The sequence below is a fragment of the Nothoprocta perdicaria genome, unplaced genomic scaffold (genome assembly GCF_003342845.1).
Source record: "Nothoprocta perdicaria isolate Ctin4 unplaced genomic scaffold, notPer1 scaffold_16, whole genome shotgun sequence".
Classification (NCBI taxonomy): domain Eukaryota; kingdom Metazoa; phylum Chordata; class Aves; order Tinamiformes; family Tinamidae; genus Nothoprocta; species Nothoprocta perdicaria.
In genome coordinates this window covers 7,140,919-7,154,535 of record NW_020454760.1, presented here as the reverse complement: position 1 = coordinate 7,154,535, position 13,617 = coordinate 7,140,919, and the positions used below count along the sequence as shown (strand labels likewise).

Genomic DNA, 13,617 nt, shown 5'->3' with positions numbered 1-13,617 from the left:
CGCGCGCCGCTTTTTGGGGGGTCCCCTCCCTGCTGCGGGGCGGGTAGCGGGGCGGCCGCCCGCCGGAAGGCGGCTCCGCGGTACGTAGCGCGGCGCGCTCCGGCTTCGCCCCAGTTTCCCGTTGAGCTCCCCGCCTGGAGCCGGGCATGAGGCGCGCGGAGCGGAGCGCGCAGCCCGAGCGGCTCGGCGCGGCGCGGGGCGGGCGGGAGGCGGCGGGCGCGCGCGGCGCTGCTCCGCAGTGACTTTGGCACAAGGTTAGCGAGGGGCGCGGAGCCGCCTCCCAGCGCTCGGCTCCTCCGGAACTGCCATGGCGCGCTAGCGGGAATGCCGCCTCAGCCGCGGACTTGGGCTCTCGTTGCTCGCTCTTCTGCCCCGCTTCCTGGATAAGCCTCGAATCCGTTCTGGGGCTCTGTACGGACCTGAAAGCAAAGGTGCTTTTTAAACAAACCTGATTTCATTTTTCTTTCTGCGCGTTGCTACTTCGTTATCCAGTGCAAGCCGGGTATGCTGATGAGTAAGTACTGTGACTCTCCTGAGTTTCACTTTTACCATCAAAGGTTATATTGAACAGCGAGTGCCACATCGCAGCAGCCTGCGGGAGAGCAGCGAGTCGGCGAGCGGCTTTATCCGCCGCCTGCTATTGGCGGATAAAGGGAGCCCCCTTGCACGGCGTAGGTGTTGTCCTTCCTTGCACTTTCTCTTTTTCCCCCTCCTAAAGGGGGATTGTTTGCAAGCCGAAAACCTCCAGGCAATGAGATAAAGGGTTCAGAGAAGGACACTTTGTGATTTCTTCATCTCTTGATTGAAGTGGGTTGTATCCCCGCCCAGGTAGAACTCGTGATGGCAAATGGAGCTTGTCGTTCTTTGCGGGGACTCTAAGGTCAAAAAACTCTAGGTCACAGTCCTTGAATTACTTATCTTTAGCATGGCGTAACGGGCTCTCGTTTGTGTGTGTGTATATATATACATGACATAATGTAATGCAATGCAAATAAGAAACGTGCACCCAGTTCAGCTAGCAAATGTTAATGACAAAGCAGAAGCTGAGTGGACAGCTTCAGGTTGTTTCACTCTTCCTGAATATCTTGGGGACACAACTGGGTGCTCAAGGGTTAGCAGTGCTTGCCTGTGTTTTTGGGAATGCACGTGTGCTTTAAGGTGCAAAGAGTTGTCTTGGATATTTGTACACTGTTTGGCCTGGGAGGCAGGTGTATGAGCGTGGTTGTTACTGCTTAGATCTACTACTTTATGGGATGGGAATGGAGAAAATGCCTGCAGGCTGCATCCAGGTGGCTGCTGATGGAGTTTTGTACCACTGCCTTGGGCAAGGGTGAGGGGAGCAGTAATGACAGCCTGCAGCGAGGGGAACTGCAGCTCCTGAGGGCACCCCGGCAAGGGCCTAGGAGAGCCCTGCAGTCACTCGGTCACTCAGCAGGCACTTCTCTGCACGCCACCCGGCTGAGCACACGTGGCTGCATTAACCTCTGCCAGGTCTTAAGAGCCCTTGGATTGTGGGAGGAGTGAGTGGGATCAAATTAAATGAGGGAAACTAAGGAAGTAGCTAATTTTGTAATTTCTGAGTTGTAGCTACAAAGAGGATGGTGTCTTTCCTGGCTGTTGTGTTGGACCTGGAACCGCAGAGGTCCTTTGCCTTCATGCAGAGAAATGCAAGCACTGCTGCTGTGACCGTTTCACCTTGCGCTCGGATGGAGAGGAAAGTCTTGGTGTTTTTGCCTCCTTTCTATCACTGGAGCACAGCAGAGTGACCCTGTGTGACAGCTTTGTTGTCCATTCCACTCTGTGGCCCTTGCTGAAGGGCAATGGAAACAAAGACAGGAGTCTCTGGGTGCCGGGGCCAGTGGGCAGCATTGCAGACAGCTGAAACACAGTGTCTGCTCAGCTTGTGAACTTGAAAGGAGAGAGCAGTTTGCACATGATTCGTAGTCACACTGGGCACACAGAGGTGTCTGGTACAGAGGGACTCAAATAAGGTGTGTTTATTTCAAGAAAATAACAGCCATACGAGTCTCTAACTGCTTTGCCCTACTTTATTCCTTCCTGCCAAGTCTGAGTATTATTTTGCTAGCAATCCTGTGTCTAATGTAGATTAAATTGTGTTCCAGAATAACAAGGTAATTCAAAGGTGCTCAATTCTAGATCAAGTGCCCAAATAAAGAATGATTTATGAAGTTTATCCCTCATACAGGAAAACAGGATGCATCACACTATGGAGTGATATGTAGGCATGGAATGCAATAGAACAAAGCCAGTGAAATGTTTTGACAGACGATTTCTATCACTAATTGAATGCCAAATGTTCTGTGTCGTACTGTGATAATTATTGTACTAATTTGGGGACACTCTTTGTACATACATCATTTTTCTGCAAGATCAAAAGGTGAGATGGACAAATTGGAGCAACTTGATAGTGGAATCTATCCGGACGGTGGCATCCTTCCTTTGGAAGCATTTCCTTTCTTACACTTGTGCAGGCAGAAGGTGAAGTATAGGTCTTTGAGGACAGTGGCCTTGTCAATGTTACTTAAAGGAAGCAGTTCAGTGAATCCAAAGCACCCCCGGGGTAGAGGAGTTAGAGCTTAACTGTTTTCAGGGCCTTTCCTAGCCTGACTTGGCTCTTCAGAGCAGGCAGAGAGAGGCAGCAGCCCAGACAGCAGCTTGTACAATAACTGACATGGGGGCTCCCCTCGGGGAGAAGGCAACTGATGGTGCTTCCCTTCCCGGGCAGGGCGCTGCGCGTATTGACACAACGCTCGAGTTTCAAAGCAAGTGGCAAGGCCCATGGTGAAGCACTGCAGAAGGCTTCGGGGCTGCACAGGGGGCTGGCCCACAGCAGGACGCAACTTGGGCGAAGGTTGTTCACCCCTGGAGTTTACACTGCCCAGCTCAAAGCGTGCTGCTGACCTGCTTTGCACTTTCCAGGGAGGGTTAATGCTTGTGGATTTTGTGTGCCCACTAATTAAGTGGTTATTAAACCACTAAATTGTGTAAAATAAAATAGAAATGGTTCATAGGCCCCTGGAGAAGCATGGTGTAAAAAGCATGTTGCCTTGTAATGAAACCTCTTCTGTCAGTGCCTCTGCAGCATCACCTGTGAGGCTGACTTCTACAGTCTTGTTTACAAGGTGTTTTCAGAATTTTTTAATGCATAACTATGGAGCAAAGTGGCTTAGTTAAGGCTGTAGGAGAGAAAGATGAAGCAGCAATCAAATTTAGTGGAATACTGCTTGATAGAGTAAGCTTTTTCAAGAGAAATTATTCAGGTCTGTGTTCCAGGAATGTGTTGAAAAAATGGTGCTGCTCTTTGTGTGAGGAAGCCGACGCTGGAAACAAAAAGAGAAATACATAATATGGAAATTCTGCACGTGTATTCTTCCTTCTTGTGATTGCTGCTCTGAAGATATTGTTTGTTTTCTTCTTCTCCATGCTTGGAAAACAAACTGGAATGAGGAGTGTACACATTCCTTCTGGTTTCATCATGATTTCATAATGTTCTATAGAGCTGATCAGCTTGTTTTTAATTTGCTGGGCTAACATGTATCTGATAGGTTTTGGAAGAAGAAATGAGAAATTGAGATCAGAAACTGTTAGCTCTCAGCCTGACAGTGTGTATTTTCAGCTAAAGACTGATACCATTTCATTTAAAAAGAGGAAAATAGGGTTTAAGGCTGAATATCTGTGTATAGCGCCCTGCCTATTGCTGTTAACATGTTCTGTGCAGATGTGAGGTGCTCAGCAAGCAGGGCTGTGTGATCTGTTTTACTTTTGTTTTTGGCTCTCTGCTGTATAAATGTTTTTTAAGTGATGGACTGGGTGACTTGTCAAATATGTTTACTAACTTTCTGGTCGTTTACTTTCCTCTTTTACCTTTCTTTTATGTAAAGCTGATAAAATGAGCTTCAAAGAATAAGTTGAAAATCTTCACAATTGAAAAATTCCCTGGGCCTGTCCACTACTGTCTGTTAACACTTGTTTCTGAGGGTCATGCGATACTCAACTGGTACATTTTGTGTGAAGTTGTGCCATGTGTGTTTGTAGAGCATCATCTCCAAGTAACTTAGGAGTTTGTATCATTGTATCATTGAACTATCAAGCCCTATTAAGTTTGCCAGTGTGGTGGGACTTTTGCTTTGTTTTACTTGGCCTCTTGAAAAATCAGAGTTTAGGGGTCTCATCTTGTGGCTCTTGTCCTGCTGTAGTGGGCTGTCCGTGTGCGACTTTGTCTATGTGCAGCTTTTCCTTGAATAAAGGAGGTTGGTTGATCTAACTTCTTCCATGTTTTTGTTGTGTTTGTACATTGTGTGTTGTAGTCACTTGTAGTTCCCTGGAGTATATAAACTCTTCAGCTGTGAGGAGCTGAACAGATGATCTCGTAGCTAGGGTGTTATAGCTGGGTGCGTCTCTCTTCTTTTGTTGTTGTACTTGAGCTTTACCTGGCCAGAATCATGGCTTTCCAAACAAAACTACAATTTTTTTCCACTTATTTATTCAGTGATTCCTCTGAACTGAGCCTTTGTGGAGTTTGACCTCAGGTCTGATACTTTTATCTCGTGAACTGAGCGAGTACTTGTTGACCTTCCTCTCTTCCAGAATACCAATGACTTTGAAAGCTTTTCTGCTTTTAGTATTAATATTCAGACTGGAGTTATTCCTGTTTGCTGTCCTGTGCAGTGAAGAAATGCATCTGTATAATGCTGGCTGCTGAGTCATTGAGGTTATCATTAGAACTGGTAAGTGGACTGTACAAAAGGGTTTATGTACTGAAAATACATCACTGCCATTGCAGTTTTCCTTTAAAGTACACACCAGGTCAGATCATCAGTGAATGTTGGTAATCTGTTTCTTCCCTCTAAAAGCTTGTCCTTTTCTCGACATCCTCACCTTTTAAAGGCTTCAGGAATGGACCTGAAAAAGCAGCCTGTTGGGTGTTACACACAGATGGGCAAGTGCAGGCGTGTGCCCACCTGAGGATTGTCAGTAAGCACACACAGAGCAAAGGATGCCCCATTTAGAGTAGAAAGCTTGAGAGTAGAAGGTTGCTGTAAAGGAAGGGTAAGATAAAGGGCCTCTTATGAACAAAGTGCATGAGTTTGTTCTGAATATCCTGAACAGTCCAGTGCCAAGAGAACCTCTGCCTTTTGATATAAGGAAAGCCTTCATTTAGATGGCTCTTGCCTTTCCAGGATGCCTCTGTGGGTGACAGCTGTGAGGACATGTTACTTTGCTCTCGTAGTTAAGCAATTTGGAATTTAAACGTGGGCTCTGTCACTAACATCGGACAGAAACATTTTCCCTCCTCTCATACTCATCACTGCCACAGTAGTAATACTACAGCTCAGACATCGATACCATAACTCTTGGATCCGTGGATAGACTGGGAGACTTTATCAGAATGAATTTAAGATATGCCTGTTTGAAGGAAGTCTATGGCCTACATGATGATGCAGGGGTATCTTGTAGCTTGGAGATGGAAAGAGATGAGCCACAAAAGCAGACTACATTTTTTCATCTTCATCAGATGTCTGTGCTGCAAAAGGTACACTGTTTTTTCAACCTCAGCTAGTTTAGGTGTGTTTTTTTTTTCCCTTGAATGGAAATGGAAATATGGCTTCCCTTTAAATCTGAAAGTTGATAGTGTCACCACTGCAGGCCCCATTACTCCTTTTTGTGAGTCAAAAGCTATGGTGAGGGGGAAGGGAAAACAAAACTAGTCTCCCCTTAGGCAGGAAGATTCAGCTTACCTTGACCTGATCATCAGCCTCTCTGCCTTGTGCTGGTCTGCCATAGGAGAGACCACCAGCAGGTACCTGGAGGAATTTGAAACTGATAGGCATGAAGAAATGCCACAGTCATATGTGGCATTTCCCCTCTCCGCCCCCCCTTTTTATTAATGGAGAATATGTAGGAATAAGATAATTCTAGGTAACATGATAATCCATGTGAATCTATAGTTTTTATCTTAGTGGAAATGCCAGCAAGACTATTAATTGTGAAAGCACTCTATGCTGTGCATGTGCACTGCCTGCAGATCTGGTAAAACTCCTTGCTGCAGAAAGAAACAAATGAAATTCAGGTGAAATTGCTGACTGAGCCTTGCAGAGAGTCTGAAACAGTTGGCAGTTGTGCTTGGTTTGTATAACCTGCCTCTGTTCCACCTCTGCAGCCGGGTTTCAAGCTGAAGGCTGAAAACTACTCGTATGTGTGCTGTTCCCAAAGGTGTTCTGCCTCACTGGTGAGAATTGGTGCATAAAAACACAGGTAGTTGGACTCATTTTGGTACTGTTGTCTTTTTTCAAGCATCAACGGGATACTTAGGAGGCAGTCTACTGTAACCCCTACTGTTTGAGACAGTTTAAGGGGTCTCTGTGTCATAACTGAATTGATAACATAGCCTGTTACCAACTCTCATTTTACTGTCAAGCTGCAATCTATAGGATCTTGTAATCAGCTCAGAGCTATCGGATTCAGTGTCAGTTTGGGTTGGGAAAACACTTGGTTTTCCTTAGATTTATGCTTGCCTCAAATCTGTTGCCATTTGTGTTTATTTTAGCAACTTGTGACTCTTACTGGAGTTCATAAAAGAGATTACTAGAACTTTAAGCCAGGGTCCTTTGTTCCTGTTCTGAGTTGTATGTGCCGCTCTGTTGCTGATCCAGGAGTAATAAATAAGAGCTTTATCAGTACATAGCTTTACTACAGCCTTAAAGTCTCGGTGAACTGGTTGTCCATGGAAGACTGCGCACCTCGGATAAAACAGTCCTGCTTCTCTCTGCTCAGTGCTTGTTTAGCTGTTGGTCACGCAGGAAGAACAGAGTAGCAACAGATAAAACGATTCTCACAGCAAAAGAGTCACAACCCCCAGTGGAGGTAAAAGCACTTGAGATCATTCATAAGGAAAGAAGATTTGTTTCCGTCAATGACAATAGTTGTGTTTGGATTATCTAGCTGCTTCACATGGCAAGGATGATGTTGTCTGGTGTTGTATTGTAATGCAAGAGTAGGTGTCATATTTCCAAAAAAATTGTGATGCTTTTACACTATAGCAGTTACTTCCAGCAAAAATGAGAACTGGGAAGCTGTAATTTAGCATTTAGTCTCAATGCAAGTGTCTTTTGCCATTTTAATTTAAGGCCATGACTTTCATTTTGAAGCTCTGTAATGCAGAGTAACCTGCCCCAAAAATCCAGGATGTTGAGTGTAACGTACTCAAATTTCAGGATGTGCTTTATCAGCCTGTCTGTGACCCACCTTTTGCCTGTTCTCTGCTTAAAGATAAAGTCAAAATAGGTCTGAAAGGGAGAAATCTCCCTATGAAGAGACCAACTTCTTAATGCAGCAAGTCGTTCTAAAATCACAGGTGCAACTGGGAGGTTTGTGCTTATATCTCTCTGTGAAGTCTGACCCGTTAGTTCTGAAAGCTGATGCACGTTTGCTAGGCCGGAGCAGTGGAGGATGCTTCCCACCTGTGTTGTGAGCCTCCCTGCTGACTCCCGTCCTCTCTAGAAGTTCCAGCTTTTTAAATAGTCTGGTGAGCATCCAGAATTATTTTTAAGCACTTCTATTTTGAAATAAAAGCTAGCAAATAAGACATCTGACTGCGTGTTTTTATAGATGCAAAATAACTGCATGACATGCATGTTTAAGGAACTTTCACCTTTTCTTTCTCAGGAACAAACACTTGCAAAGCTAGAGCTTGTAAAGGAGAAAACCAGCTGCCCAAGTGTTAATCTTTTTGATAGGAAGCTAGTCTCGCTCTCCTGAATCTAAAATGCATCCGGTTGTGCTGCAGCACTAAGGAAGAGCCAACAGAAACGTGGCAAAAACATGACAGTTGTTTCAAAAGCAAAAACACTGACACACACACACACACTGGGTCGGATCCGACTGGAAAGAAGTGTGGGGGAGGGAATCCCGAGTAGCTGATCAAAGTCATCAGTTGTATATGCCACAAAATATTCAAGGGAAGTAGCTACATCAAAACTGCCATAAGATGTGTTTTCAAAACAGTCCTTTAAGAATGAAAAGGAAGCATTTCCTGTGTGCGTGTTCTTAAGAACACCCCTTACATCTTAAAATCTAGGCTCTCCGTGAGACTGACAGGCTTCAAAGATGTCCAAAGTGTCTCGAAGGAAAAAGGGGCACAAAAATCCCTGCCACATCTGAAACCTTGCAGTAATATTCTGCCATGATCCTGTTGGCAGCAATACTCATATGTAAGATCGTGCTTATGTTGAATGAGACCCTTGCCAGGTAAGGTTGCCTCTTGGGAAATGGATGCCTTATCCTGTTAGAGGAGGGCAGCAGAATGTCTTTGGGGTAGTCCTGTAGCTCTGCAGCTTAAAACCAACTTCCCAAGGCTGTACCTCACCCCAGAGAGCTTTCAACCCAAGCTTATTTTGGCATAAGCTACTGGCAAACTTAAAACAGCAGCCATATTTAATTTCAGCTTGGCTCAAAATAGAAACAATACTAAATAGAAAAGGACAAAACAGGAAGATTTTTTTTTTTTTTTTTTTTTGCTTGCACTCGTGTTTAACTAGTCATTATTCTAAGCCTGCAGGGACAGAACGTGCTCTGGATGCTGGCAGCTTCTGCTGCTCTCACACCTAAGGAGATGCCTTGTGAGCTTTATCACTTTGCAGCTGCATCACCTAAAGAAAATGCAACTGCAAGAAATACATCCTTAGAGAGGAAGAATTAAAGCTGCCAGAAAGTCTTATTTTAGAAATCTCTGCTAAACCTTGACTAGCGCAGTAAATTTGGAGAGAGAAGTTTTACCAATTAAAGCTTAAACCCAAGCTTTTCAAGCCTTTTTCAATCCATTTTCAATCCATTTAATGTGCAATCAGAAATGATGGTATTTGCAGTGCATTCCTGTGCTATGGAAGGGCTCCTGGTTCAGAACTACAGCGTTCCCTCGGTGTCAGACCCGCAGTGTTTCGCCAGCCTCTGAATCCATAAACTCCGATGCAGTCAGATGTAGCTGAAAGTAAGGCAGCCAGCTCCGTGTGCAGGAGGACGTGTCACGGTCTCTTAGCATGGAAGGGCTAAAGGTCTCTGTCCCTTCCATGTCAGTGGGTCAGAAACAGTTCCCCTGGAAAGTCTTAGATTTATAGATTTTGGTAGTACTCTTGTATCTTGGAAAAGGGGGGCCGGCAACTTTCAGAAGCTCCAAGGCCTTTCTTTGTAGAACAGTGTTTTGATACCTCTACATGTTGCCGTGATCTGGCAGAGGCTGATCCTGCCTAAGTCTGAGTTCTTTTTGTGTGGAAGATAGCCAGGGTTTTGCTTCTAGCAGAGGGTCCAAACTTTCTGATTGCATTTGCTCTTTTTCTTCACAAGCAAAATTTTATTATTTGCATAGATCAAGCACAAGGCGATACAACTGTACTCAAGAGAACGAAATGTAGGCCTTCCAGCTCAGCTCTGCTAAATGCCTTCTCTTGAACTGCTGAGGTGAACTTCGGTAGCCGACTAACAATGAGTTGCCGTGTTCATGTGGGGAACCGTTGGGGCAGCCTTGTGACTGCAAAGGCTACGGTGTCTTCCACAGGCTTTGAGTTGGGATGTAAAAGAATAGCTGACCCGGGCTGCCGGTTGGGTTCTATGGGATGGGTTTGTGTGAGAGGGTTGTTTATGCGACTGGGGGTCTTTCAGCCCTTGTTTAAAGACAAAAACAACAACAACAAAAGACTTTTAGCGGTGTCTGTATGAGTCTGAAAGAACAAAATGTCACATTGGCACCCTCAGTTTCCTCTTACAATTTGGAGTACTGTGTAATCCAGTGCTTTAGTTGTTGATGACCCAGCTGACCAGTAGGGCAGACTCCTGCAATAAAGACCTGTGTTTCCTTGGGACTCAGTAAATAACCCTGTTGTTAGGAATGGGCTTATTTTACCCTGATTAATTGTTCCCACTTTATTTTACATTTCAGTAGCTGCACTTGTGGTAGTTTAAGTCACTGGCAAGGAGTATCTAAATATTTTTCAACAGGTCTTCAAAACTGGCCAAATGGTCAACTTGTAGCACCCAGAGACGCTTGCCAATAGGCCTAAGCAGGAAACATGGTAAAGCAAAGCCTGGCTTTTTTTGGCTCAATCTTTTGTACCCTAGGAGGAGCCTATGCTGTGGTCACACCTCTAGAAGGGAGAAGTTTAAAAGGAGCTACTTTAGCAGATGTGGAGATACGACACAAGGCTTTAACATGTGTTCAGGCAGCTGAAGTTATCTTGAGTTCCTTGTGGCTGAGGGGGAGCGGTGAGTCAGCAGGGGTATTTTGTGTATGCGACCAGTGTGTGCAAGCAAAACTAGATAAGAACTCTGAAAGCTTTGCATAAAATATCCATGTATTTTAGGGCTTTAGCTGCTGCCTATTGGTATGTTCGTGAAGCTGCTGCTGCTAGTACAGAGCACAAGAAGGCCCCAGTGGAGGCCGGCAGGTAAAGCGCTCATTCCTTTCTCTGGCAGGTCATGTGCTGCATTCAGGCCTACTTTCAGAGAAAAGTACTGATGCTAAAATTATCCCCCTGGTTTGTTTTTGCTGGTTTTGGAGCTGTGCGTAGGGGTTTTGTTATTGAGATTCTTCTTTTGTGTATGGGGGCGGAGGGTTGTTGGTGATGGGGTTTTTTTTTTGTATCCGTAGTAGGAGTTAAGCTTCAGGAATAGAGACAAAAATTCAGCCTCCCTTCTATGGAGAACTTCCCTTATTGAGGCTCAAAAATGTGTTTAACTCAAAACAACAGAATTGAAGCTTTCTCTTGGTGTACATAGCAACTGGTTTCGGTTTTCACTTTCAGTTGTTACTTAAGCAACAACTTAATGCTGTTCTAGGTAGTGGAAGGTCTGAAAGCACTTTGTCATAGAGGCAAATGCTGTAGAGTCAGGGCTGTAATAGAATAAAACGGTTCCATTTTTAAACAACTGTGCCTTAGGGAAGTTCTTGTAAGTCTTTCAGTTGCTTCCAGAATAAAATGAAAATACAGGTTTGTTCAAGGCACTGCAGCAGACCCAAATCTTCTCAAAACTTCATAGTTCTTGTTCTACATTAAATGTTAGAAGAATAAGAGATTTACTCTACACTAGTTTAAACTGGTCATCACAAAGAACCAGCTTAGGCAGGGCAAAACTAGCAGTTGGGAAAGAATAAACTGTATTGTGCTGACAGCAGAGTTGAATTATGTGAGCGGGTCTGTCAGAATAGACAAGTAGTGTATGTATTGCAGAATATGCACATGGAGGTGGGGACTTGCACTGTAAGCCTCAGATTTTTTTTATGGGAATTTCCTTTTTTGATGCAGAGATCCCAAAGCAAGGAAAAGAATCCTCCTTTTTTGCTTCTCGTCGTTTCCTGTGGGTCACTTGCCATAATGTAACATGTCACAACGCACAACTTTGCCTGGAAAGTTGTCTCTCAGCCTATTATGTTCCATTAGAGCAGTGGATGTCTGGAAGCTAACTTTGATAAGAGGTTTGGCAGGTTTGATTAGACTTTAAAAAAAAAAAAACAGAAAAGAGTTTTAATTTCTCTACGTCAGAAGATGGCCGCATAAAACCAGCAGTTTCTTTGCTGCAATATTTTTCTAATTTTCTAATGCTAATTTTCAACTAGGTATTAGATGAGCCCTTATCTTGCTACTGAAATTGTGTCCCCCGTCTGTGCTGCGTGGCCGATGTCCTTCCCGCAGGGACATTTCTGGGAGGATGGAGCTTCTGTGCCAGGAGACACTCACTCTGAAAACGGCTCCCAAGCCGTGAGAGGCCTCGGCAAGGCCGGAGGCTGCCGTTGTGCGGGCAGCTTCCCGCAGAACAGGGGGGCTTGGAGCAGGGGGAACTTCAGATCCTCTGCCCTGGCAAAGAGGTGGCTCTTCCTCCCCTCACGGCTTGAAAACCTGCACCGATGGCCTTCTTATTCATAGCACTGGAGCTGCATGTGCTTGGAAGTGATCTAAGCCACATTGTGGGCTTGTGTTTTCTTCTCTTGATTCAGAAGAATCAAGAAGTTAAGGTTTGCTGGATTTTAATTCATGATTCTAATGCTACAAGCAGGTAGTCTGTGTACTGGTGAGCTATCTGTGTTGGCCTCCTTGCCTTGCTTGCAGTGTGTTGTTTTAGGTGGTTTACTTGCAGCTGCAATAGCGTGTTGCTGAGATAGTCATTTATTAGCTGAGCGCCAGTGGTGTGACTATTTCCTACCCTACAAAAGTGCCACTGTTGTTCAGCCTTAATTTAAATTAAAAGCATTGAAGGCCGCACAAAGCGAGTGTTTTGTGTATTGTAGGAGAGGCCTTCGGGGGGCGTAGAGAGAGCCTTGCTCGCAGGCTGCTTGGATTCACTGCCAGGCTGATGGCTTTAGAAAGTGGAGGTGGGAAGGAGGTCTTCTAGCTCACCTTACCCTTCTGGGTCTCCCACCCACAGCATGAATGCTGAGAGTGCAGAAAAGAGTGGGGCTGATGTTGACATTCCGATACTTAGGAATACAGGAACTTACTTGTATTCCCCTATGTTTTCCTGCTAGTATTCGGCACTGAAGGAGTTACGTTTGCCTCATGCTTTTGTAAGTACAGCAGCATAGAAAGACATTCAAGTGCCTGCATATGGCTTGTTGCTTCCCTTTAAAGGGAAAAAAAAAAGGGGGGGAAAGAGGAATAGAAGTGCAGTCAGACAGCTAAAATAACTGCATTCTGCCCTTTTAATTCACAGTTTGGAGCTTGAAAGCCAGAAGGACACTAACATTTGCGGAAGACTCTTGTGGGTGCACTCCATGTTCAGTTAAACTAGAAAGTCAGTTATGTTGACTTGGTTAGCAAAGCTCTGGTTGGAGAAGTATTTAATAAATAAATTGTTGCACTGGTCTAGCTGTGGTTGCTCTCTGTCAGTGTATGAGGTTATGGCTGTGTCTAGCTGTAAGGTGAATGCCCGCTCATTTCTGCAAGACAAGGCTAGGAAGTTCCCCTCAGCTCTACAGCAGTGCACAGGATCACAGAATCACTAAGGTTGGAAGGGACCTCTAGAGATCATCTAGTCCTGCTCCAGCAGGGACACCCAGAGCACAAGGCAGAGGGCGGCATCCAGGCGGGTTTGGAAGATCTCCAGAGAAGGAGATTCCACAACCTCCCTGGGCAGCCTGTGCTAGTTGCCAGTCTGATGTTTCGCTTTCGTAACATGCTGTTTGGAGGTGAAACAAGGCTGATCCCAATTGTTGTGACAGTGCAGGTGCGCCGCAGGCAGCGCTTGTTACTCATGCTCCAAGAGCTCGCGGGAGGGCCGGGTGCGGGGCGCGTGGGGGAACCGTGTGGTGCCACCGCGGCTGCGCGGGCCCCACAGGGATGCGCTGCCACCTCCGGAGCACGGAGCCGCCTCCTGGGGCTGACACTGGCGCTCACGTCGCGGTGTCAGCTGCAGGCATGAGAAAAGCGATGGCAGCTGTGCCAGAGCTGGGGCACGAGGAGCTGAACGCGGCGAGGGGCTGGTTACCGCCTGGCCTCAGAGCTCAGGCGCAGCCACGGAAAGTGTGGGGGCCCCAGCAGATGGGGTGCCTCGCGTGGACTATCAAGAGAGGATCTGGTATTCCAGGAACTGGGCCCGCACGGGCTACCCGGA

The 13,617-nt window shown here is 45.7% G+C and overlaps 1 protein-coding gene across 3 annotated transcripts in view; it reads left to right on the top strand.

Moving 5' to 3' along the window:
- OSBPL1A (oxysterol binding protein like 1A) overlaps window positions 1–13,617 on the top strand; it is a 71,180-nt gene that overhangs the window by 29,181 nt on the left and 28,382 nt on the right. Inside the window, exon 1 of one of the 3 annotated variants that reach the window (XM_026035513.1) lies at window positions 62–80. The exons of 1 other annotated variant lie outside the window; for it this stretch is intronic. The gene's annotated coding sequence lies outside the window, so the exon portion shown is untranslated. Of the gene's footprint in view, window positions 1–61; window positions 81–263; window positions 432–13,617 lie in introns of those variants that run through there. One more of the 3 variants, XM_026035512.1, reaches the window with a different exon arrangement.